We start from the raw sequence: 26,252 nt of genomic DNA on the forward strand, positions 1-26,252 counted from the left end.
AGGAAGAAAAAGAATGAATTATGAAATAGAATGAATGTGATATAACGAGTAGTTGCATCTGGAAGCCACTTTTACGTCTCACTCTGAGTTGTCTGGACAATACGCTACCCAGGAGTAGGTAGGGACCAGGGAAGATCCCTCCTCCTGGTTGGAGTGAAAGTGAACAGGAAAGTTGCTCCTGGTTGGAGAGGCTGCACTTTAACTTCCCACATGATTGGAGGAAAAGTTTTATTTTCTAATGGACTCTAAGTTGGCTTGAATCCCAGGCTGATTGAGGCTCAATTTTCCATTCATCCACTATGTGCCATGTAAGAAGGAAGAATAGAGAAGTGGATGAGATTATTCTACTCAAAATCACACCATGTGTCCATCAGCACCTGGGTCCAAATATCTTCTGTGTGGGTTGATGGAAGAAATGCGACACTGAGATCTTCATGGGCAGACCCTTGGCTTAAAAGTTTTTTAATAAAGCCCATTATTTTACCCATACTAAGTGACGTAATGGGATTCACTTTCCTTCTCAATAGTGGGTCATCCCATTCAGTTTCCTTACTCTCTTCTCTGTCTCTTTCATCCTGTGTTTACCTCTTGGATGGCTGAGGAAGTTCGTGATACTGGATAAGAAGAAAACTTCCAGGCCTTACAGGAGGCTTTGAAAGCTGAGACCTACGCTGGTCTGTCTATGTTGCTATGGGCTGTGAAGGCCAGAGTTTTTCATTTTTCTCTGTATCTCCTTTTTCCAAACTCTACTTTTATTTCCATGGGAAGAGTTGACTTAAATAATGATGATATGAACTACAGTGGCAGAAAGATGTAACAGACACATTTCCTCCTATATCTCCATTAAGTTCAGCTACAAATCCTGGGAATTAAATGTAAAACACGCAAACAATTTTTAATGATGGGGAGAGAAAGGGTGACCAACTACATATCACAGTACCTGGGGAAAACATGGTGGTGAGTTTCCTGGATTTTCTTTTTGACATATATATCCTGCGTGGGTAATGGAAAAGCTAAAAACCCATAAATGTGGACAGGAACAAACAGAAAACAACAATAACAACACCAAGAATAAAAGGACCAGGAAAGGGGAAAGACAAGAAAATTTCAGAACATAACTGCATTATTCCTCTCAACATACCCCAGTAAAGATTGAGTAGGGAACCTAGAATTCCACCCTTGCCCTGTGTAACAAGGTACTCTCCTTGTCAGGTTGGTGCCAAACAAAAAGAGAATCAAATGGAAAGCTGTATGTTCATCCCCACCAGACAGTAATGAGCTCCTGCATCCCTGTGGCAGTGGAGAAGACATGGGGAGCCTGGAATTCCATCCCTACATGGTAATTATGAGACATTCCTATCTCTTCCTCCTGGGATAGTGTCAGAGGAATCCTAGTGATTAGCCAGGGTTTTCATCAATGTCCAATGGTAACAAAGCCACATGATGTAACAAGATTGGAGACCACACAGAGACCAGTAACAATGCTCCCTGTCCCTTCTATCTCCATGGTGGTATTGAAGTGGAACAGGACCCTAGGGGATCTTCCCAGGTATAGTCTTTCTTGATTTCTATATATTTTTCTTTTCCTTTCCACTTGAGCCTTTGTAGGGTCAGTATGACCTGATTTAAACTTATAAATTTTGCTCCAAACTGCTCAGTCTTGACGGGACAAAGATAAAATCTGCAACTAAAGGCTATGGGTGGGAGGGGCAGGATCCTTTTCCAAATTCTCCCCCCAACCCTCATCTTCGCCCACAGCTGCTGTCTTTGAAATTAAATGACCAAATCTTATTACAACCTGGTTTTAGAAAAGGCAGAGGAACCAGAGATCAAATTGCCAATATCCGCTGGATCATGGACAAAGCAAGAGAGTTCCAGAAAAACATCTATTTCTTTCTGCTTTATTGACTATGCCAAAGCCTTTGACTGTGGGGATCACAATAAACTGTGGAAAACTCTGAAAGAGATGGGAATAGTAGACCACCTGACCTGCCTCTTGAGAAACCTGTATGCAGATCAGGAAGCAACAGTTAGAACTGGACATGGAACAACAGACTGGTTCCAAATAGGAAAGGAGTATGTCAAGGCTGTATATTGTCACCCTGCTTATTTAACTTCTATACAGAGTACATCATGAGAAACGCTGGACTGGAAGAAGCACAAGCTGGAATCAAGATTGCCAGGAGAAATATCAATCACCTCAGATATGCAGATGACAGAAAGTGAAGAGGAGCTAAAAAGCCTCTTGATGAAAGTGAAAGTGGAGAGTGAAAATTTGGCTTAAACCTCAACATTCAGAAAAGGAAGATCATGGCATCTGGTCCCATCACTTCATGGGAAATAGATGGGGAAACAGTGGAAACAGTGTCAGACTCTATTTTTTTGGACTCCAAAATCACTGGAGATGGTAATTGCAGCCATGAAATTAAAAGACGCTCACTCCTTGGAAGAAAAGTTATGACAAACCTAGATAGCATATTGAAAAGCAGAGTCATTACTTTGCCAACAAAGATCTGTCTAGTCAAGGCTATGGTTTTTCCAGTAGTCATGTATGGATGTGAGAGTTGGACTGTGAAGAAAGCTGAGTGCCGAACAATTGATGGTTTTTTTTTTTTATTATTTTTTTTTTTTTACGTTTTGTCATGAGGTTTATTTTTTATTTTTATTTTTTTATTAAATTTTAAAATCTTTAATTCTTACATGTGTTCCCAAACATGAAACCCCCTCCCACCTCCCTCCCCATAACATCTCTGTGGGTGATCCCCATGCACCAGCCCCAAGCATGCTGTATCCTGCGTCAGACATAGACTGGCGATTCAATTCTTACATGATAGTATACATGATAGAATGCCATTCTCCCAAATCATCCCGCCCTCTCCCTCTCTCTCTGAGTCCAAAAGTCCGTTATACACAGCTGTGTCTTTTTCCCTGTCTTGCATACAGGGTCATCATTGCCATCTTTCTAAATTCCATATATATGTGTTAGTATACTGTATTGGTGTTTTTCTTTCTGGCTTACTTCACTCTGTATAATCGGCTCCAGTTTCATCCATCTCATCAGAACTGATTCAAATGAATTCTTTTTAACGGCTGAGTAATACTCCATTGTGTACATGTACCAAAGCTTTCTTATCCATTCATCTGCTGATGGACATCTAGGTTGTTTCCATGTCCTGGCTATTATAAACAGTGCTGCGATGAACATTGGGGTACATGTGTCTCTTTCAATTCTGGTTTCCTCGGTGTGTATACCCAGCAGTGGGATTGCTGGGTCATAAGGTAGTTCTATTTGCAATTTTTTAAGGAATCTCCACACTGTTCTCCATAGTGGCTGTACTAGTTTGCTTCAGGCTCTACTACAAAGCCACAGTCATCAAAACAGTATGGTACTGGCACAAAGACAGACATATAGATCAATGGAACAAAATAGAAAGCCCAGAGATAAATCCACACACATATGGACACCTTATCTTTGACAAAGGAGGCAAGAATATACAATGGAGTAAAGACAATCTCTTTAACAAGTGGTGCTGGGAAAACTGGTCAACCACTTGTAAAAGAATGAAACTAGATCACTTTCTAACACCGCACACAAAAATAAACTCAAAATGGATTAAAGATCTAAATGTAAGACCAGAAACTATAAAACTCCTAGAGGAGAATATAGGCAAAACACTCTCAGACATAAATCACAGCAGGATCCTCTATGATCCACCTCCCAGAATTCTGGAAATAAAAGCAAAAATAAACAAATGGGATCTAATTAAAATTAAAAGCTTCTGCACAACAAAGGAAAATATACGCAAGGTGAAAAGACAGCCTTCTGAATGGGAGAAAATAATAGCAAATGAAGCAACTGACAAACAACTAATCTCAAAAATATACAAGCAACTTATGCAGCTCAATTCCAATTGATGGTTTTGAACTGTGGTGTTGGAGAAGACTCTTGAGAGTCCCTGGGACTGCAAGGCGATCCAACCAGTCCATTCTGAAGGAGATCAGCCCTGGGATTTCTTTGGAGGGAATGATGCTAAAGCTGAAACTCCAGCACTTTGGCCACCTCATGTGAAGTGTTGACTCATTGGAAAAGACTCTGATGCTGGGAGGGATTGGGGGCAGGAGGAGAAGGGGACGACAGAGGATGAGAGGGCTGGATGGCATCACTGACTTGATGGACGTGAGTCTGAGTGAACTCTGGGAGATGGTGATGGACAGGGAGGCCTAGCATGCTGCGATTCATGGGGTCTCAAAGAGTCGGATACGACTGAGTGACTGAACTGAACTGAATCTTATTACAGATTTTAGGGAAAGAAAAGATGCCAGAATGCTTGATGCATGCAAGAACTCAAGTTTGCCAGCTACTTCTCCAGCATCAAGTAGGTGGCGTTAGGCGGTGTCTGGTTGCATCCTTGTTCTGCTTTTCTCTTTGAAAACCCTTTCCTAATCTCCCAGTTTGCCTTACCCTTCCCTTCCCCACCCCGTATCCGAGCAGCAGCAGAATCTATTGCCAATGTGATAATCTATTACCTATGTGATAATTTATTACCTATGTGATAATCTATTGCCTATTACCTATGTGATAATCTGTTATCTATGTGATTATCTATTGGCTATCTATTACCTATGGCCAGTTATTTCCCTTTCCTGTGCCCATATTTTTAAAAATCTATAAACTGGGAAATACTGATAGTAACCTGCTTCTAAAAACTATTCTGAGGATGAAATGACATAATCACTGACATAGGTTTAGTAGAATGCCTTGCATGTTGCAAGCCCTCAACCCACAGCATAATTATTATTATTTGAAAGGCAATACAAAAACATGTATTGTGGTTATCATAATGTCAACAGATAAATTGCATTTATTTAACCAAAAATCATTTTTAAGATCTCAAAAAATAATGGAAACTATTCCAGAAATACCTGAAGTGTTCATTTATAAACATGATAATCTCAAGAGCAACAAAGGGATTTAATGAGATTCTGATAAAGCAAAACAGTGGACTTAGTTGTTCTCCATCTTTCAGTTGATTGACCAAATAAAATGCTTCCTGAAATTTGCCACATAGGAAATGAAGCTAAGCTCAGCTTTATGCTAGACAAGCTTAGTTATCTTAGAAATGATTTAATAGAAAACAAATTCAATAATTGATGTATTCAAAAATTTATAAGGTAATATTACACATCTTTGGCAGAGATTTGCTTAGTTTCCTATAACTGATGTTTTTAGAGGCATGTTCTTAGAATAAAAGAGATATTTAGTCACACTTGCTGAAGAATATATTGTTAATTTGTTTAGTTGCTAAGTTGTGTCTGACTCTCTGACCCCATAGTCTTTAGCCCTCTAGACTCCTCTGTCCATGGGTTCCCCAGGCAACTGTACTGGTGTGGATTGCCATTTCCTTCCCCAGGGCATCTTCTTGACCCATGGATCCAAGCCAGGTTTCCTGCATTGGCAGGCGGATTCTTTACCATTGAGCCACCTGAGCCACCAGGGAAGTCCATATTGATAATAAACATTTTCAATTCTGAGTTTTTTCTATTGTCACTGTTTCAAATTCAGCCTAGTCCTACAATTTTCTTGGGCTTATTGATATATAGTCTACTCAACTGTAATAACAACAGACAGCTGCTTCCAACCTACATCAGTTAGGGCTCAATCAAAAAAGCAGAATCATTAGGAGCTACAGGCAGAGAGATTTATTCAATGAATTGTTTTATAGGGGATTTCTAGGCAGTTTCAAAATCCATAAGGTGAACTATCAAGAAAGCAGACTAGAACTCTTTGGCACACAAAAAAACTATTGTTGGACAAACAGAATTTCTTCTCTCAGGAAAATCTTAGCCTTTATTGAATCAGGTCCAGCCAGATTATCCAGGATAATCCTCCTTCCAATTGATTCTAGGCTTTAATTACATCTACAAAATATCTTTACAATAACACCTAGATTAGTATTTCAATAATTGGGGACTGAATCCTGGGTAAGTTCCACATCAAAAACAGCACTACAGTTTGACATCTAGATACATCTCCTTAGCCCATACTTAAAATTCAATAATAAAGTCATATTTCTACCTAACAGGATGTAACTATTCCATTTAAAAATGACAATTCAGTTCAGTTCAGTCGCTCAGTCATGTCCGACTCTTTGCAACCCCATGAATCGCAGCATGCCAGGCCTCCCTGTTCATCACCATGTCCTGGAGTTCACTCAGACTCATGTCCACTGAGTCCGTGATGCCCTCCAGCCATCTCATCCTCAGTCGTCCCCTTCTCCTCCTGCCCCCAATCCCTTCCAGCATCAGAGTCTTTTCCAATGAGTCAACTCTTTGCATGAGGTGGCCAAAGTACTGGAGTTTCAGCTTTAGCATCATTCCCTCCAAAGAAATCCCAGGGCTGATCTCCTTCAGAATGGACTGGTTGGATCTCCTTGCAGTCCCAGGGACTCTCAAGAGTCTTCTCCAACACCACAGTTCAAAAGCATCAATTGTTCGGCACTCAGCTTTCTTCACAGTCCAACTCTCACATCCATACATGACCACAGGAAAAACCATAGCCTTGACTAGACGGACCTTAGTCGGCAAAGTAATGTCTCTGCTTTTGAATATACTATCTAGGTTGGTCATAACTTTTCTTCCAAGGAGTGAGCGTCTTTTAATTTCATGGCTGCAATCACCATCTCCAGTGATTTTGGAGCCCCCAAAAATAAAGTCTGATACTGTTTCCACTGTTTCCCCATCTATTTTCCATGAAGTGATGGGACCACATGCCATGATTTTCATTTTCTGAATGTTGAGATTTAAGCCAACTTTTTCACTCTCCACTTCCACTTTCATCAAGAGGCTTTTTAGTTCCTCTTCACTTTCTGCCATAAGGGTAGTGTCATCTGCATATCTGAGGTTATTGATATTTCTCCCAGCAACCTTTATTCCAGCTTGTGTTTCTTCCAGTCCAGCATTTCTTATGATGTACTCTGTATAGAAGTTAAATAAGCAGGGTGACAATATACAGCCTTGACGTACTCCTTTTCCTATTTGGAACCAGTCTGTTGTTCCATGTCCAGTTCTAACTGTTGCTTCCTGACCTGCGTACAGATTTCTCAAGAGGCAGGTCAGGTGGTCTGGTATTCCCATCTCTTTCAGAGTTTTCCACAGTTTATTGTGATCCCCACAGTCAAAGGCTTTGGCATAGTCAATAAAGCAGAAATAGATGTTTTTCTGGAACTCTCTTGCTTTGTCCATGATCCAGCGGATGTTGGCAATTAGATCTCTGGTTCCTCTGCCTTTTCTAAAACCAGCTTGAACATCAGGAAGTTCACAGTTCATGTATTGCTGAAGCCTGGCTTGCAGAATTTTGAGTGTTGCTTTGCTAGCGTGTGAGATGAGTGCAATTGTGTGGTAGTTTGAACATTCTTTGGCATTGCCTTTCTTTGGGATTGGAATGAAAACTGAACTTTTCCAGTCTTGTGGTCACTGCTGAGTTTTCCAAATTTGTTGGCATATTGAGTGCAGCACTTTCACAGCATCGTCTTCCAGGATTTGAAACAGCTCAACTGGAATTCCATCACCTCTACTAGCTTTCTAAGGCCCACTTGACTTCACATTCCAAGATGTCTGACTCTAGATTAGTAATCACATCATCATGATTATCTGGGTCGTGAAGATCTTTTTTGTACAGTTCTCCCGTGTATTCTTGCCACCTCTTCTTAATATCTTCTGCTTCTGTTAGGGCCATACCATTTCTGTCCTTTATCGAGCCCATCTTTGCATGAAATATTCCCTTGGTATCTCTAATTTTCTTGAAGAGATCTCTAGTCTTCCCATTCTGTTGTTTTCCTCTATTTCTTTGCATTGATCGCTGAAGAAGGCTTTCTTATCTCTCTTGCTATTCTTTGGAACTCTGCATTCAGATGCTTATATCTTTCCTTTTCTCCTTTGCTTTTTGCCTCTCTTCTTTTCATAGCTATTTGTAAGGCCTCCCCAGACAGCCATTTTGCTTTTTTGCATTTCTTTTCCATCGGGATGGTCTTGATCCCTGTCTCCTGTACAGTGTCACGAACTTCATTCAATAGTTCATCAGGCACTCTATCTATCAGATCTAGGCCCTTAAATCTATTTCTCACTTCCACTGTATAATCATAAGGGATTTGTTTTAGGTCATACCTGAATGGTTTAGCAGTTTTCCCTACTTTCTTCAATTTGAGTCTGAATTTGGTAATAAGGAGTTCATGATCTGAGCCACAGTCAGCTCCTGGTCTTATTTTTGTTGACTGTATAGCACTTCTCCATCTTTGGCTGCAAAGAATATAATCAATCTGATTTTGATGTTGACTATCTGGTGATGTCCATGTGTAGAGTCTTCTCTTGTGTTGTTGGAAGAGGGTGTTTGCTATGACCAGTGCATTTCCTTGGCAAAACTCTATTAGTCTTTGCCCTGCTTCGTTCCGCATTCCAAGGCCAAATTTGCCTGTTGCTCCAGGTGTTTCTTGACTTCCTACTTTTGCATTCCAGTCCCCTATAATGAAAAGGACATCTTTTTTGGTTGTTAGTTCTACAAGGTCTTGTAGGTCTTCATAAAACCGTTCAACTTCAGCTTCTTCTGCGTTACTGGTTGGGGCATAGACTTGGATAACTGTGATATTGAATGGTTTGCCTTGGAGACGAACAGAGATCATTATGTCATTTTTGGGATTGCATCCAAGTACTGCATTTCAGACTCTTTTGTGGACCATGATAGCTACTCCATTTCTTCTGAGGGATTCTTGCCCGCAGTAGTAGATTTTTTCCAGAGAGTACAAAGTCTCTGGATGATATTTACTTTTTTCCAATATTTGATAATTTAATGTGATATAAAATTGACTAACATGAATACATTTTATGTTGGATGATAAAGTAATAAAAGAGACAAGAGAACAAAGATATTTGATTAATATATATGCAAACATATTCAACATAAAGCAAAGAAACTATACTTATAATTATTATAGTCCTTGTTTCTGCAACCAGTTGGATGATTGTAATTATAGCTCGTATTTATAACTACTTTCTCTTACTTAATGGTTGTTGTTTAGTAGCTAAGTCATATCTGATTCTTTTGTGACCCCAAAGACTGTAGCCCACCAGTCTCCTCTGTCTGTGGAGTTCTCCAGGCAAGAATACTGGAGTGGGTTACCATTTCCTCCTCCAGAGGATCTTCCTGACCCAGGGATTGAGCTCCTGTTTCCTGTGTCTTCTGCACTGGCAGGCAGATTCTTTATCACTGAGCCATCTGGGAAGCCCCCAGAATGGGCCAAAGTAGCACACCCAAAAAAGGAATGCACTGTTCCTCAAATCTAAATAGGTCCACTGGGTATTATGGTATCCTTTTGGTTATAGGAGCACCAGATAATAACTTATTCTTCATCTCAGAAGGAATATATTGACCTGCCTCTTATTATTGCATCCCTAGAAATACCTGAGATGGAAGACTTCTGAATTTCTGTGAAATATTTCCTACCTTCTGTAACACAAATAGCTAGTGTAGTTGCTACTTTCTGCTCACTAGATCCAATCAGCATACTTGCATTAATATAAAGGACCAATGTGTCATTTCATGGAAAGAAAAAGTGATTAAAATCCCTGTATAGTAGATTATGACATGGCGTTGAAAAATTGATATACTCCAAGGTAAGGCTGTGAAGATTTATTGCTGGCCTTTCCAACAGAAAGAAAACTACTACTACTAATCTCTACTAACATACATAGAGAAAAATTAATTTTCCATGTGAATAGCTTCATATCAACTACCAGTGGATGTGTTCATTTACTCAAGCAATGAAATGACACCTGGAATTGCAGCTGCAATTGGAGTCCCTATCTGATTAGATTTATAATAATATGCTGTCATTCTCCAAGAACCATCTGTTTCGTGCACAGGCCAAATAGCTGAGTTGAATGGAGATGTGGCGGGAAGTCACCATGCCTGCATCTTTCGTGTCTTCCAGGATCACAGTACTGCTTTTGGCTTTTTATCTTCCTAGGTATAGGGAGTTGTAGTGACTTCCACTTGGTCTTTCCTTCCATAATATCTTTTACTCACAGGTCAGAGAATCAGTGGAGATTCTGCCAATTTCTAAATATGCCTATTTCAATGGTTAATTCTGGAATGGAGAAATAATTGTTGTTGTTGTGGTTGTTGTTGTTTAGTCACTCAGTCGTGTCCAGCTCTTTTGCGCTCTCATGGACTGTAGCCCTCCAGACTCCTCTGTCCATGGGATTTCCCAGGCAAGAATACTGGAGTGGGTTGTAATTTCCTTCTCCCAACCCAGGGATTGAACCCATGTCTCCTGCAATGCAGTCAGATTGTTTATTACTGAGCCACTGGGAACCAGAAGAAATAATTACAGATGGGTTATTACACACTGAGTCCACTGTGAGATGGACTTGAGCTAAAATCTGACCTCTACTAGTCTCTATTATGATTGGTAGAACAGAGTGATGTTTTTGGGTTATCCAGAAATTAATGTCAGTTAAGAGCCAGGGTTCAGTAATCCCCCTAAAGTGTTATGGTTTCTCTTTCTACAGTACAGTCACCTTGATAAATGGCCCTAGGTCCCTTTGGAGAAGGCTAGGAGAAATATGAACAATACCATATTGCTTTGGCAGTTAATGGGGTTCTTCTTCAAGGGAACCTATCCTCACCTTCATTAAAGGGTTCTGGGACATAACCTATCTCAGTTAGGAAATTGATTCAGGTGCCATGCCTTATTCACAAGACTTGATGATTCAAGTTAGACTTCTAAACAGATGGGCTATTCACTAAACCTGAATAGTCTTTTTTTTTTTTTTTTTTTTGGTATGGAGACCATGACCTACTAATGCCATACATCTCCTATAAGTTAGATTATTCTGCTTACTGCTTAGAATATGCTATATATTACAGTCACCACACCTATTATTATCCCCATTTCATGTAGGGAATCCAGTTCAATGGTAGCAGTTTCCATTGTAATTCTTACTTACAAAGAAGAGCAAATAGATCTCTTAAGGATGTTGCAGCTCCCCTCAAGCTTATTTCTCATGTGTGTTAGTAACTTAGTCTTGTCCAATTCTTTGTGACCTCATGAGCCTGCCAGGCTCCTCTGCCAAGGAATTCTCCAGGCAAGAATACTGGAGTGGGTTGCCATTTCCTTCGCCAGGGGATCTTCCTGACCCAGGAACTGAACCCAGGTCTCCTGCATCACAGGCAGCTCCTTTACCAGCTGAGCGATAGGAAAGTATATTTTCTCATAGTGGTTGTAAAAGGTTTCCTCTGGGCCCTTCTAATTGGGTGATCACGTCTTACATGATGAAGTCATTCTGTCATTACAGCTTCCCTAAGACTTTGGATACTGGAGTGGGTTGCTTTTTCCTCCTCCAGGGGATCTTCCTGACCCCAGGATTGAACCTGTGTCTCTTATATCTGCTTTGGCAGGCAGGCTCTTTACCACTAGCACCACCTGGGAATCCCAGAGTCAGTAGTGTCTTTAAATCTAATCAGATGATGGAACCAATTCCAGAAACCACAGAAACAATTCAGAAAAGTTATCTTCATGATTGTGTTCTTCTAGAACAACTTCTGGTGCCAAAATGTTTCAATTCGGATTATCATCAGATTGATCCAAAGAAACAGAATCAGTAGGAGATATGTATGAGATTTTTGGCAAGGAATTGATATACATGGTCATGGGGTCTAGTTAAGCTAGCCTAAAATCACTAAAACTAGCTATTAGGAAGGGCAGACTGGAATTCTTGAGTATGAGTGGCAGTTGCTGGTCACAGGTTAAATTTTCTTCTGCTTCAGAGAAGCCTCAACCTTTCTCTAAAGGCCTTTTGATTGGTTGAATCAGGCTCAGTCAAGTGATTAATTAATAATCTCCTTTACTTAAATAAAGTCAAATTATTATGGACTTTACTTGCAAAGAAAGTGAAAGTGAAAGTCGCTCAGTCATGTCTGACTCTTTGCAACCCCTTGGACTATACAGTCCATGGAATTCTCTAGGCCAGAATACTGGAGTGGGTAGCCTTTCCCCTCTCCAGAGGATTTTTCCAACCCAGGGATCAAACCCAGGGACTTTACTTACATGTACAAAATACCTTTATGGAAACATCTAAGTTAGTATTTGATTAAATAAGTGGGAGCTATAGCCTACTCAAATCAACACCTTAAAAACTCCATTACATGTTACATTAGAAAATGTCAACTTTATTGAAAAAATGGGCTATATATGTACAGAGCCCCTGTTTGAGTTTCCTGAGCCATACAGCAAATTCCCATTGGCTATCTATTTTACATATGGTAATGTAAGTTCCCATGTTACTTTTTCCATAATGTATTATTTTAATTTGAAAAATCTTTGAAAATGTTTAGAATATAATTTAAAAGAAACAGAACAAGATACAAAGTAGATTAAATATAATCATATTTGTGTATGAGGCAGGCACATTAAGAAGCAGAATTTAAGACATTCTGCCAGCATTTTCTGTGTGTGGAAAGAGAGCTGTGAATAACCTGAGGATTGATTTCTGATGATTTTTATTTAATCACTTGAACAATTTTCTTTGTTCATGAAATTGTAAACCGTCCTGGCACCCATTGCTCCAGAGCAGGTTGAAACAGGATCTTTTGTGGTCTGAAAAGGTAGCAGTTCCACTCAGTACAAGGAGCGGTTCCTGTGGGAAGAAGTGAACCAATTTACACAGGGACCTCTAGGGAGGAAAGAAATACAAACCTCACCTTTCCTTCTAGAAAAGTACTTCTGATGAATTGAGGCGGCCTGGATCAGGTCCCTTGAAAGAAAGGAGTCGAAGACTGCAAAGAGAAACTCACCTTCAGCAAAAAGAAGAGTGTATCTGGGCTGCTGAGTGGAGTCCAACGCAAGGGACAGGTGTGATTTTAGGTAGTGGTTGGTTCTGCCATAACATGAAAGAGGGAAGAGAAACCTAGGTCAGTGGCGCTCCTGCAGACCTGGGAAATGTTTACTGGAGCAGCTGCAGTTTCAGAGCCTCAGGGTTTGGCACCAGTGTATCCTTTAACAAATAATCCGAAGCTATGCTCTTCTGCCAAAAGCACTATCTTGTTACAGGTAATACTTAGTACTTTAACTGTGATAATTCTCAAAAGGGCACCATAACATTAAAACAGAGTGGGACTCTATGGCCCTTGCCATCCCCACCCTCCATGTCATTTGCCTGCCTTTTGTCTGTGGAAAAACTTCAGCCAAAGAATAAGTTTAATCAGAGAAGTTAGAAACAAAGGAAACAGCAGGGAAACAGAAACAAAGGAAAACAGTAAAAGGAGACCAAATAATAATAATTTAGTCATTAAGATTGCCAAAGTCAAGAAATGGTTTGAATGTCATTCATGTGCCAGGCATGTCCATGGATTAGACATTTGCTAGATGTTATTGATTGAGGAATTTTCCACCCTCAACAGTCTAGGGATAAAGATGCATAAGCACACAGACCACTGTAGTTTTCTGTGACAGTCATACTGTACTAGAAAAGCACAAAACAGAAACCTGGAGTGGGTTGCCATGCCCTCCTCCAGTGGGATCTTCCCAGTCCAGGGATCAAACCCACATCTCTTACGGCTCCTGTGTTGGCGGGCAGGTTCTTTACCACTAGTGCCACCTGGGAAGCCCAGTCATTAAGTATAGTCAAGTACTGTTAGTTCCTCCTCAAAGGGCTGTAGGTAATGTTCTGTACTATATCCCGTGAGTTGTCTTATAGATGCTGAAACTTCCACTGGTGGAAGAAGTTAACTACATAATGACCAGACTGTACTTGTGACATAAGCTGCCACAATTTCAAGAAACAGTCTCAAACAAATGGAAACAAACTGACTCTGCAATTAAAGATCAACTGTACCTAACAATCAAGATGATGCACGTAGCCCCCACCCCCACCCCCACCTGTCTATAAAAGCTTTTAGCTCGTGCTTGTCAGCTGAGGGAGTCATCTTCTGGACTTTGGACAGATGTTCCTCCCTATCCGCCTCAACCCACCACTCTCACTTCCCCAAGCCAGCCTCTAAAATAAGGCAAACTTTCCTTCCCAGCAACCTGGCCTCTTTATTGGCTTCTGAGCAGCCAGTAGCCAGACCAACCTTTCTGAAATAGCATGAAACACATAAAATCATAGACAAGAGTGGTCATGTGAATTTTGTGTACAATTAGCCCTCTAGGCAGTATCTCCTTTGAAATTAACTTTCAGGGTCCACTCAATTTCTCCACACAATCTTCACAAGTTACAGAAGCATATAGTGCTGGTAACACTAAAAAATAAATTTGTGCATAGAAGAAATGGAAAAGGATATAAGAATATATATATATACACTAAAATTTAATTACATTTGCATTAGAGTATATATATTTTTTCCTATTGTCCTAGTTTCATTTTTTGTTAAATTTTCTTATTTTATTTAATATATTTAATACTAGCTTTATAATGCAGAAACTGATAAAAATTTGAAATATATTTTTTACCTTTCAATTATTATGTCATTCACATTATTTGGGCTTGTCTGTTGGCTCAGACAGTTAAGAATTTACCTGCAGTGTAGGAAACCCAGGTTCAATCCCTGGGTCAGGAAGATCCCCTGGAGAAGGGAAATGGCAACACATTTCAGTATTCTTGCCTGGAGAATTCCATTACATGCTTAAATTTTTGTATTAAATTATTGAATTTTGACACATATTTAGGTTATTTGGAATTTTTCTTTACACTTTGCCTATAGCATAAATTATAGGTTGGATGGCATCATGAACTCAATGGATGTGAGTCTGAGCAAAATCAGGAAGATAGTAAAGAACAGGGAAGCCTGGTGTGCTTGCAGTCCATAGGCTTGCAAAGAATCAGATGTGACTTAGTGACTGAACAGTGATAGCATATACTAAAATGAAATAGTAAGAATTTTCTGGAGATTTGGTTAAAATGGCAATCTCTTCCTCTTTAGAAGGTATGAAATATCCCTACCTTTACCTATCTCTATACTTTTACAAGAAAGTGCTATGAATTATTGAATGATAAATTGCATTTCTTTCAAGGTACCCTCAAGAAACAACTTGAATCTTTGATCATTCTATTGTGTGCTTTGGAAGGTTGCCCCAAGTGCACTGTATCAATAAACTTTTAGACCATCTTCACTTTATTAATTTTAGGTTGTTTTCACCAATGAGCAATTCTGGTGGGAGTTAGAAAAGTAGAAGGAAAGTGATTTTGGGTTATTTTTTATTCTGGCTTTGCTCATAATTCACATCAGGAAATTTATTTTATACAGTTCTCTCTTTGAATTCTAAAAACTGTTCCTTCCCCTTGGACACTGAGTTTTACTATTAGTAACTAATCTCAATTTCCATTGGCCCTGGGTTTCTACACAATTCAGTAAATCCTGCCCACAATTGTTTTCAGAAGGTAATTTATGACATGATGCTCAAAACCAAAGGAACCATGTGTTTGGAGATCTCTGTAATAAAGTAACTGGGAGCAGGTATAGTTCTATGAGGGCTTCCCTGGTGGCTAAGAAGGTAAAGAATCTGCCTGCAATGTGGGAAACCTGGGTTTGATCCCTGGGTTGGGAGGATCCCCTGGAGAAGAGAATGGCAACCCATTGCAGTATTCTTGGCTGGAGAATCCTGTGTGCAGAGGAGCCTGGTGGGCTACAGTCCATGAGGTCGAAAAGAATCGGACACGCCTGAGTAACTAAGCAGCAGCAGCAACAGCAGCAGCAGCAGCATAGCTCTATGAAGTACACCCTTGAAGTAAGATTCCGGGTTGGTTGCTCACATTTGAGGTGTGTGTGGACCATCTTCTGGCTGCGAGAGGGGAGAACGGTATGTCTGTCAGGTGCTACCATCACAAATATTCAAATTACCCATAGCAGGTACACATGATGGGTACAGAAGATAAACCATTGACTGACAGACCAAATAATTGAATAATTTAGTTTTTAATTAAACAATGATTATTAATTGTGTATATATTTGGTGTCTTATAAATGCTCTGCAAAGCTTACTCAAAAAAAAAAAAAAGGAAATGAAGGTTGTAAAATTCTCATTCAGAATTTAAGTGGCAAATGTTAAAGCTTTGATGGTAGCTTAGAACAAATCTCTCATCTCCTAAAGTGCCAAAGCAGTTAAGCTCCCTGCATTGGGTGTATGGAGTCTCAGCCACTGGACCACCAGGGAGTCTGAGACTGGATTTATAAAAGTTGCAATTGTACTACCAGTGAGATGCTCAATTTATTAGGTCTCAGGGGATGAGAAAGTCACTACAGGGAAGCAATGGGATTGCAAGAAACAGGATGAAAAGATTGTGGAAAACATGGCAAGGCTCAGAACTTTAATCTCTAAATTTCCATAAATCTCCCTTGTCTGCCATCTTACAACTTTATAAACATACTCAGCACAGGGAATTACCACAGCTTGTTATTGTCAAATGTAACTGTTCATCACTGATTTATATGTCAATCTCTTATAGAACACATTTAGTTACTAGATTCTTCCTGTATCTCAGTCAGTATATGAGAGTACACAGTAGACTGACCTTTTACCTCCAAAACCTCAAAAGATGCACAGCTATTCAAGTTCTTTTATGTGCCTGCAACAGGCAGGATTCTAAACTGGCCCCCAAGATTCCCACCAAATACTTCAGTTTAGTTTAGTTCAGTCACTTAGTCATGTCTGACTCTTTGCAACCCCATGGACTGCAGCACGCCAGGCTTTCCTGCTCATCACCAACTCCTGGAGCTTGCTCACACTCATGTCCATCGAGCTGGTGATGCCCTCCAACTATCTCATCCTCTTCATCCCTTTTTCCTCCTGACTTCAATCATTCCCAGCATTAGGGTCTTTTCCAATAATCAGTTGTTTGCATCAGGTGGCCAAACTATTGGAGCTTTAGCTTCTTCATCAGTCCTTCCAATAAATATTCTGGGTTGATTGCCTTTAGGATTAACTGATTTGATCTCCTTGCAGTTCAAGGGACTCTTAACAGTCTTATCCAGTACCACAGTATGAAAGCATCAATTTATTGGCACTCAGCTTTCTTTATGGTCCAAACTTCTATCTGTACGACTATGGACCTTTGTCAGCAAAGTGATGTCTCTGCTTTTTAATACGCTAAATTTGTCATATATTTTCTTCCAAGGAGCAAGTGTCTTTCAATTTCATAGCAGCAGTCACCAGCTCCAGTGATTTTGGAGCCCAAGAAAATAAATTCTGTCACTGTTTCCATTTTCCCCCCCATCTATTTGCCATGAAGTGGTGGGACCTGATGCCATGACCTTCATTTTCTGAATGCTGATTTTTAAACCAGCTTTTTCATGACTCCCTGTATATTGTATACTTTCTGTATAATCCCCTCCTCTTGGTTGTGGGAAAAGCACATAGGTAAGATGTGATATCACTCTCATTTTGTGCTTTATTATCAGCAAGAGGGATTTTTGTAAATATATTTAAAACACATGATTGAATTAATCAGAAGGGAGATAAGCTAAGGTGAAGCTTCCCAGGTGGCACTAGTGGTAAAGAACCCCCTGGTAAACCCCCAGGTAAAAAACCTGCCAATGAAGGAGACATGGGTTCGATATCTGGGTTGAGAAGATTCCCTAGAGGAGGGCATGGCAACCCACCGCAGTATTCTTGCCTGGAGAATCCCATGGACAGAGGAGCCTGGAGGGCTACAGTCCATGGGGTTGCAAAGAGTCGGACACAACTAAAGTGATTTAGCACGAGTGAACTTGATCTACTCAGGTAAGCTCTTAAGAAGTGGTCTAGAATTTAAAATATGAAGAGTCAGGGAGATGCCCTCTTGACAGTTTTGAGGAGGAGAACAAACTAACCGTTTTTTGAACTGCTATAGAGGAGAGTGACTTTTAGGACCTCAGTCTATGACTGCAAGGAACTGTATTCTGCCAACAACTAGAATGTGCTTAAAAGAAAACCTCAAAGTTGCATAGCAATGTGAATATACTTATTGCCACTGAACTGTGATGGTAAATATGGTTAAAAGAGTACGTTTTATGTTATGTGATCTTTACCACAATAAAAAAATATTATCTAATAAAAGTGACAATATCATTTTGAAAAAAAAAGAAAAGAAAGCTTCAAGTTCCACATGAGGCCCCAGCCTGGCTGATACTTTTCAGCCATGCAAGACTTTGTCCAGAGAACCCAGTTGAGTCATGCTTGGAATGCTGATTATGGAACTGTAAGGTGAGGAATGGGGGTTGTTTTGTAACTCTAAATTTGCAGTACATTTTTAGGTAACAACCAAAAACTATTACAGTGTCTCTGACAAACTGCTCTAACTTGATGAACAATGTGATAAGACCACCATTCAGCAACCTGATGTGAGTTGATATGACTTTTTAACTTAAACTTAATAAGGCTGATTATCATATATGTATGCTGCTGCTGCTAAGTCACTTCAGTCGTGTCCGACTCTGTGTGACCCCATAGACAGCAGCCCACCAGGATCCATCATCCCTGGGATTCTCCAGGCAAGAACACTGGAGTGGGTTGCCATTTCCTTCTCCAATACATGAAAGTGAAAACTGAAAGGGAAGTCACTCAGTCGTGTCCAACTCTTAGCGACCCCATGGACTGCAGCCTACCAGGCTCCTCCATCCATGGGATCCTCCAGGCAAGAGTACTGGAGTGGGGTGCCATTGCCTTCTCTGATCATATATGTATAATTATATATTTATTTATAGTTTTTAGAATTTCAAAATTTCTTAGAGATTAACAAATACAGTCTCCTTTATTTTATATAAGGAAAAGTGAAAGTGAAAGTCACTCAGTCATTTCTGACTCTTTGCGACCCCATGGATTATACAGTCCATGGAATTCTCCAGGCCAGAATACTGGATTGGGTAGCTTTTCCCTTCTCCAGGGGATCTTCCCAACCCAGGGATCCAACCCTGGTCTCCCACATTGCAGGCAGATTCTTTACCAGCTGAACTACTAGGGAAGTGCTTATATAAGGAAAAAAGTGATCAAAATGATGAACAAATCATTAACAAATGACTCCCAAATCATCCATGGCTTGGGTAGGACTTGAAGCCAGGGTGTTAGTTACAAGCTTGGCTCTCTTTTAATTAAAAGTAAGAAGAACTAAAGAGGCTCTTAATCAAAGGGAAAGAGGAGAGTTAAAAAGTTGGCTTAAAGCTCAACATTCAGAAAACAAAGATCATGGCATCTGGTCCCATCACTTCATGGGAAATAGATAGGAAAACAGTGGAAACAGTGGCTGACTTTATTATTTTGGGCTCCATAATCACTGCAGATGGTGACTGCAGCCATGAAATTAAAAGATGCTTACTCCTTGGAAGGAGAGTTATGACCAACCTAGACAGCATATTAACAAACAGAGACATTATTTTGCCAACAAAGGTCCATCTAGTCAAGGCTATGGTTTTTCCAGTGATCATGTATGGATGTGAGAGTTGGACTATAAAGAAAGCTTAGAGCTGACGAATTGATGGTTTTGAACTGTGGTGTTGGAGAAGACTCTTGAGAGTCCCTTGGACTGCAAGGAAATCCAACCAGTCCATCCTAAAGGACATCAGTCCTGAGTGTTCATTGGAAGGAATGATGCTGAAGCTGAAACTCCAATTCTTTGGCCACCTGATGCGAAGAGCTAACTCATTTGAAAAGACCCCGATGCTGGGAAAGATTGAAGGCAGGAGGAGAAGGGGATGACAGAGGATGAGCTGGTTGGATGGCATCACTGACTCAATAGACAAGGGTTTGGGTGGACTCCGGGAGTTGGTGATGGACAGGGAGGCTGGGCATGCTGCGGTTGATGGTGTTGCAAAGAGTCGGATATGACTGAGCGACTGAACTGAATTGAGAAATTATCTATAAAGAGAAGGTAATAACGTACCCACTTTCTAGGGTTGTAAAGACTAAATAGATTGTATATATGCAAAGCGCTTACAGCAGTGACTGACATAGTCACTGTTAAATATTTTTTAAAAGATTTTTGAATTTTATAAAGAATTAATAAGAACATAGACAGTGACTGTAGTGAATATGACATACTGCACAAATCTCTTTGTAGGAGTGAAGGGCTTATTTCTCCAGCTACTGAAGTGCTTCTAGCAGACAGTGCCTAGCTATTAGCTATAGAAAATGTGTCAACTGGTGAGAGTTACTTTGCTCGATGTCTTGTCCCCTTCCTGGGAGAGCTCACAGGCAAAGACTGGTTCTGGCTTCCTTCAGCAACTTGGGACAATTCTGATGTGCTCTGTCAGCTTAGATTTCCCTATAGGAGGAGCTATATCATTCATTACACTGCACAAAATCCAGTTTCTCTCTTTTTACTTCTTTTTGAAGTCTGACTTTTCATTAGCTCAAATTATTGCTCTTCTAAAGTAATTTCAGTCTTTATTGATTTTAAAAATTCTTGTGCATGTGTTAACACAGGAAACAATAGCTGTTTATATGTAAGTTCCGTTAGCAGATGAACTAGCAGTCAAACAATGCCGCTATCATTGGATATGTCAAAAAAAGCAAATCAGTTAATTCCTATAATAGGTTGAGTTTTAATCTAAGTCATGGAATCAGAGTAAAACTTTTTTATAACATTTTTAAGCATATCATCTTTAATGTTGGAATGCATTTTTATATTCAGATATATTTTGTTTTTAATGAAAGAGAAATTATACTTGCCACATATAAATCAAATAGATCATCTCTTTCTCAGATTAATTGCATTATTTGTCAGATAACATTATTTGCAATATTTAAATTTTTATTTAAATATTTATACAATTTTTAAGGGCTACTTTCTATTTACAGCTATTATAGCATATTGGCTGTATTCCCTATGTTGCACAATATATTGCTAAGCCTCTCATACACCTAATAGTTTGTATCTCCCACCCTTATAATGTTCCTCTCTTCCTCCCCACTGGTTTGTTCTCTATATCTGTGAGTCTGCTTCATTTTTTAATAGTCACTAGCTTGTTGTTTATTTTAGATTTTACATGTAAGTTATATCACACATATTTGTTTGTCCCTGTCTGACATTCTCACTTAGCATAATGTCCTCTAAGTCCAACCATGTTGCTACAAGTGGTAAAATTTTCATACTTTTTTATGCTGTGTAGTATTCCGTTGTAATATATACCATATCATCTTTATCTATCATCTGTTGATGGACACTTAGGTGGTTCTCATATCTTGACAACTATAATTAATTCTACCATGAATTAATTTTTAAAATTAATTACCCAGGATTGTAATTGCTGAGTCATATTATAATTCTACTTTTAGTTTTTTTTTTCAAAATTTATTTTGTTGAACACTTATGATTTTTGTGAATGATAATGTAAATTAGCTTAAAAGAGCAGGATGGCGGTCTCAAGATGGCAGAGGAATAGGATGGGGAGACCACTTTCTCCCCCACAATTTCATTGAAAGAACATTTGAACGCAGAGCAAATTCCACAAAGCAACTTCTGAATGCTGGCAGAGGACATCAGGCACCCAGAAAGGCAGCCCATTGTTTTCAAAAGGAGTGCTGTATAGATGGAGAAGTCTTGAGGCTACTGAAAGAATAAGACTGAAATCCAGGGGCCAGAGGTTTAAGCTCAAAACCTGAGAACACCAGAGAACTCCTGACTCCACGGAACATTATCAACAAGAGCTCATCCAGAAGCCTCCATACCTACACTGAAACCAAGCGCTAACCAAGAGCCAACAAGTTCCAGAGCAAGACATACCACACAAATTCTCCAGCAACACAGGAACATAACCCTCAGCTTCAATATACAGGCTGCCCAAAGTCACTCGGAACCCACTGACATCTCAAAACTCACCACTGGACACTTCATTGCACACCAGAGAGAAGAAATCCAGCTCCACCCACCAGAACACTGACACAAGCTTCCCTAACCAGGAAACCTTGACAACCACGCATCCAACCCCACCCACAGTGAGGAACCTCCACAATAAAGAGGAACCACAAACTGGCAGAAAATGGAAAGGCCGCCCCAAACACAGCAATCTAAACAAGATGAAAAGGCAGATAAATACTCAGCAGGTAAAGGAACAGGATAGTTCAGTTCAGTCGCTCAGTCATGTCCAGTTCTTTGCGACCCCAGGAATCGCAGCACGCCAGGCCTCCCTGTCCATCACCAACTCCCGGAGTTCACTCAGACTCACGTCCATCGAGTCAGTGATGCCATCCAGCCATCTCATCCTCAGTCGTCCCCTTCTCCTCCTGCCCCAAGTCCCTACCAGCATCAGAGTCTTTTCCAATGAGTCAGTTCTTCGCATGAGGTGGCCAAAGTACTGTAGTTTCAGCTTTAGCATCATTACTTCCAAAGAAATCCCAGGGCTGATCTCCTTCAAAATGGACTGGTTGGATCTCCTTGCAGTCCAAGGGACTCTCAAGAGTCTTCTCCAACACCACACTTCAAAATCATGAATTCTTCAGCCTTCAGCCTTCTTCACAATCCAACTCTCACATCCATACATGGCTATTGGAAAAACCATAGCCTTGACTAGATGGACCTTAGTTGGCAAAATAATGTCTCTGCTTTTGAATATACTGTCTAGGTTGTTCATAACTTTTCTTCCAAGGAGTAAGGTGTCTTTTAATTTCATGGCTGCAATCACCATCTCAGTGATTTTAGAGCCCCCCAAAATAGAGTCTGACACTGTTTCCACTGTTTCCCCATCTATTTCCCATGAAGTGATGGGACCGGATGCCATGATCTTCATTTTCTGAATGTTGCGCTTTAGGCCAGCTTTTTCACTCTCCACTTCCACTTTCATCAAGAGGCTTTTTAGTTCCTCTTCACTTTCTGCCATAAGGGTCGTGTCACCTGTATATCTGAGGTTATTCATATTTCTCCTGGCAATCTTGATTCCAGCTTGTGTGTCTTCCAGTCCAGCGTTTCTCATGATGTACTCTGCATAGAAGTTAAATAAGCAGGGTGACAATATACAGCCTTGACGTACTCCTTTTCCTATTTGGAACCAGTCTGTTGTTCCATGTCCAGTTCTAACTGTTGCTTCCTGACCTGCGTACAGATTTCTCAAGAGGCAGGTTAGGTGGTCTGGTATTCCCATCTCTCTCAGAATTTTCCACAGTTTCTTGTGATCCACACAGTCAAAGACTTTGGCATAGTCAATAAAGCAGAAATATATGTTTTTCTGGAACTCTCTTGCTTTGTCCATGATCCAGCAGATGTTGGCAATTAGATCTCTGGTTCCTCTGCCTTTTCTAAAACCAGCTTAAACATCTGGAAGTTCAAGGTTCACGTATTGCTGAAGCCTGGCTTGGAGAATTTTGAGCATTACTTTACTAGCATGTGAGATGAGTGCACTTGTGTGGTAGTTTGAGCATTCTTTGGCATTTCCTTTCTTTGGAATTGGAATTAAAACTGACCTTTTCCTGTCCTGTGGCCACTGCTGAGTTTTCCAAATTTGCTGGCATATTGAGTGCAGCACTTTCACAGCATCATCTTTCAGGATTTGAAACAGCTCAACTGGAATTCCATCACCTCCACTAGCTTTGTTCATAACAATGCTTTCCAAAGCCCACTTGACTTCACATTCCAGGATGTCTGGCTCTAGATGACTGATCACACCATCGTGATTATTTGGGTCGTGAATATCTTTTTTGTACAGTTCTTCTGTGTATTCTTGCCACCTCTTCTTAATATCTTCTGCTTCTGTTAGGTCCATACCATTTCTGTACTTTATCGAGCTCATCTTTGCATGAAATGTTCCCTTGGTATCTCTAATTTTCTTGAAGAGATCTCTAGTCTTTCCATTCTGTTGTTATCCTCTATTTCTTTGCATTGATCGCTGAAGAAGGCTTTCTTATCTCTTCTTGCTATTCTCTGGAACTCTGCATTCAGATGCTTACATCTTTCCTTTTCTCCTTTGCTTTTTGCCTCTCTTCTCTTCACAGCTATTTGTAAGGCCTCCCCAGACAGCCATTTTGCTTTTTTGCATTTCTTTTCCATGGGGATGGTCTTGATCCCTGTCTCCTGTACAATGTCACGAACCTCATTCCATAGTTCATCAGGCACTCTATCTATCAGATCTAGACCCTTAAATCTATTTCTCACTTCCACTGTATAATCATAAGGGATTTGATTTAGGTCATACCTGAATGGTCTAGCGGTTTTCCCTACTTTTTTCAATTTCAGTCTGAATTTGGCAATAAGGAGTTCATGATCTGAGCCACAGTCAGCTCCTGGTCTTTTTTTTATTGACTGTATAGAGCATCTCCATCTTGGCTGCAAAGAATATAATCAATCTGATTTCGGTGTTGACCATCTGGTGATGTCCATGTGTAGAGTCTTCTCTTGTGTTGTTGGAAGAGGGTGTTTGCTATGACCAGTGCATTTCCTTGGCAAAACTCTGTTAGTCTTTGCCCTGCTTCATTCTGTATTCCAAGGCCAAATTTGCCTGTTACTCCAGGTGTTTCTTGACTTCCTACTTTTGCATTTCAGTCCCCTATAATGAAAAGGACATCCTTTTTAGGTGTTAGTTCTAAAAGGTCTTGTAGGTCTTCATAAAACCGTTCAATTTCAGCTTGTTCAGCATTACTGGTTGGGGCATAGACTTGGATAACTGTGATATTGAATGGTTTTCCTTGGAGACGAACAGAGATCATTCTGTCATTTTTGAGATTGCATCCAAGTACTGCATTTTCGGACCCTTTTGTTGACCATGATGGCTACTCCATTTCTTCTGAGGGATTCCTGCCTGCAGTAGTAGATATAATGGTCATCTGAGTTAAATTCACCCATTCCAGTCCATCTTAGTTTGCTGATTCCTAGAATGTTGATGTTCACTCTTGCCATCTCTTGTTTGACCACTTCCAATTTGCCTTGATTCATGGACCTGACATTCCAGGTTCCTATGCAATATTGCTCTTTACAGCATCGGATCTTGCTTTTATCACCAGTCACATCCACAGCTGGGTATTGTTTTTGCTTTGGCTTCATCACTTCATTCTTTCTGGAGTTTTTCCACCACTGATCTCCAGTAGAATACTGGGCACCTCCTGACCTGGGGAGTTCCTCTTTCTGTATCCTATCATTTTGCCTTTTCATACTGTTCAAGGGGTTCTCAAGGTAAGAATACTGAAGTGGTTTGCCATTCGCTTCTCCAGTGGACCACATTCTGTCAGACCTCTCCGCCATGACCCACCCATCTAGGGTTGCTCCATGGGCATGGCTTGGTTTCATTGAGTTAGACAAGGCTGTGGTCCTAGTGTGATTAGATTGACTAGTTTTCTGTGAGTATGGTTTCAGTATGTCTGCCCTCTGATGCCCTCTTGCAACACCTACCATCTTACTTGGGTTTCTCTTAACTTGGGTGTGGGGTATCTCTTCACGGGAATGCCCACCAAACCAAACAAAAGAGGAAGAGATAGGGAATCTACCTGATAAGGAATTCTGATTAATGATAGTGAAAATGATCCAAAATCTTGAAAACAAAATGAAGTTACAGATAAATAGCCTGGAGACAAGGACTGAGATGATGCAAGAAAGGTTTAACAAGGACCTAGAAGAAATAAAAAAGAGTAAATATGTAATGAATAATGCAATCAGTTCAGTTCAGTTCAGTTCAGTTCAGTTCAGTTCGTTCGGTCATTCAGTCATGTCTGACTCTTTGCAACCCCATGAATCGCAGCACGCTAGGCCTCCCTGTCCATTATCAACTCCTGGACTTCAGTCAAACTTCCATCCATTGAGTCAGTGATGCCATCCAGTCATCTCATCTTCTGTCATCCCCTTCTCCTCCTGCCCCCAATCCCTCCCAGCATCAGAGTCTTTTTCAATGAGTCAGCTCTTCACATGAGGTGGCCAAAGTACTGGAGTTTCAGCTTTAGCATCATTCCTTCCAAAGAACACCCAGGGCTGATCTCCTTTAAAATGGACTGATTGGATCTCTTTGCAGTCCAAGCGACTCTCAAGAGTCTTCTCCAACACCACAGTTCAAAAGCATCTATTCTTCGGTGCTCAGCCTTCTTCACAGTCCAACTCTCACATCCATACATGACCACTGGAAAAACCATAGCCTTGACACTCTGGAGGGAACCAACAGTAGAATAACAGAGGCAGAAGATAGCATTAGTGAGGTAGAAGATAGAATGGTAGAAATAAATGAATCAGAGAGGAAAAAAGAAAAATGAATTAAAAGAAATGAGGACAATCTCAAAGACCTCTGGGACAACGTTAAATGCCGCAACATTTGAATC

Source organism: Capricornis sumatraensis, chromosome 11 (assembly GCF_032405125.1).
Source record: "Capricornis sumatraensis isolate serow.1 chromosome 11, serow.2, whole genome shotgun sequence".
NCBI lineage: Eukaryota > Metazoa > Chordata > Mammalia > Artiodactyla > Bovidae > Capricornis > Capricornis sumatraensis.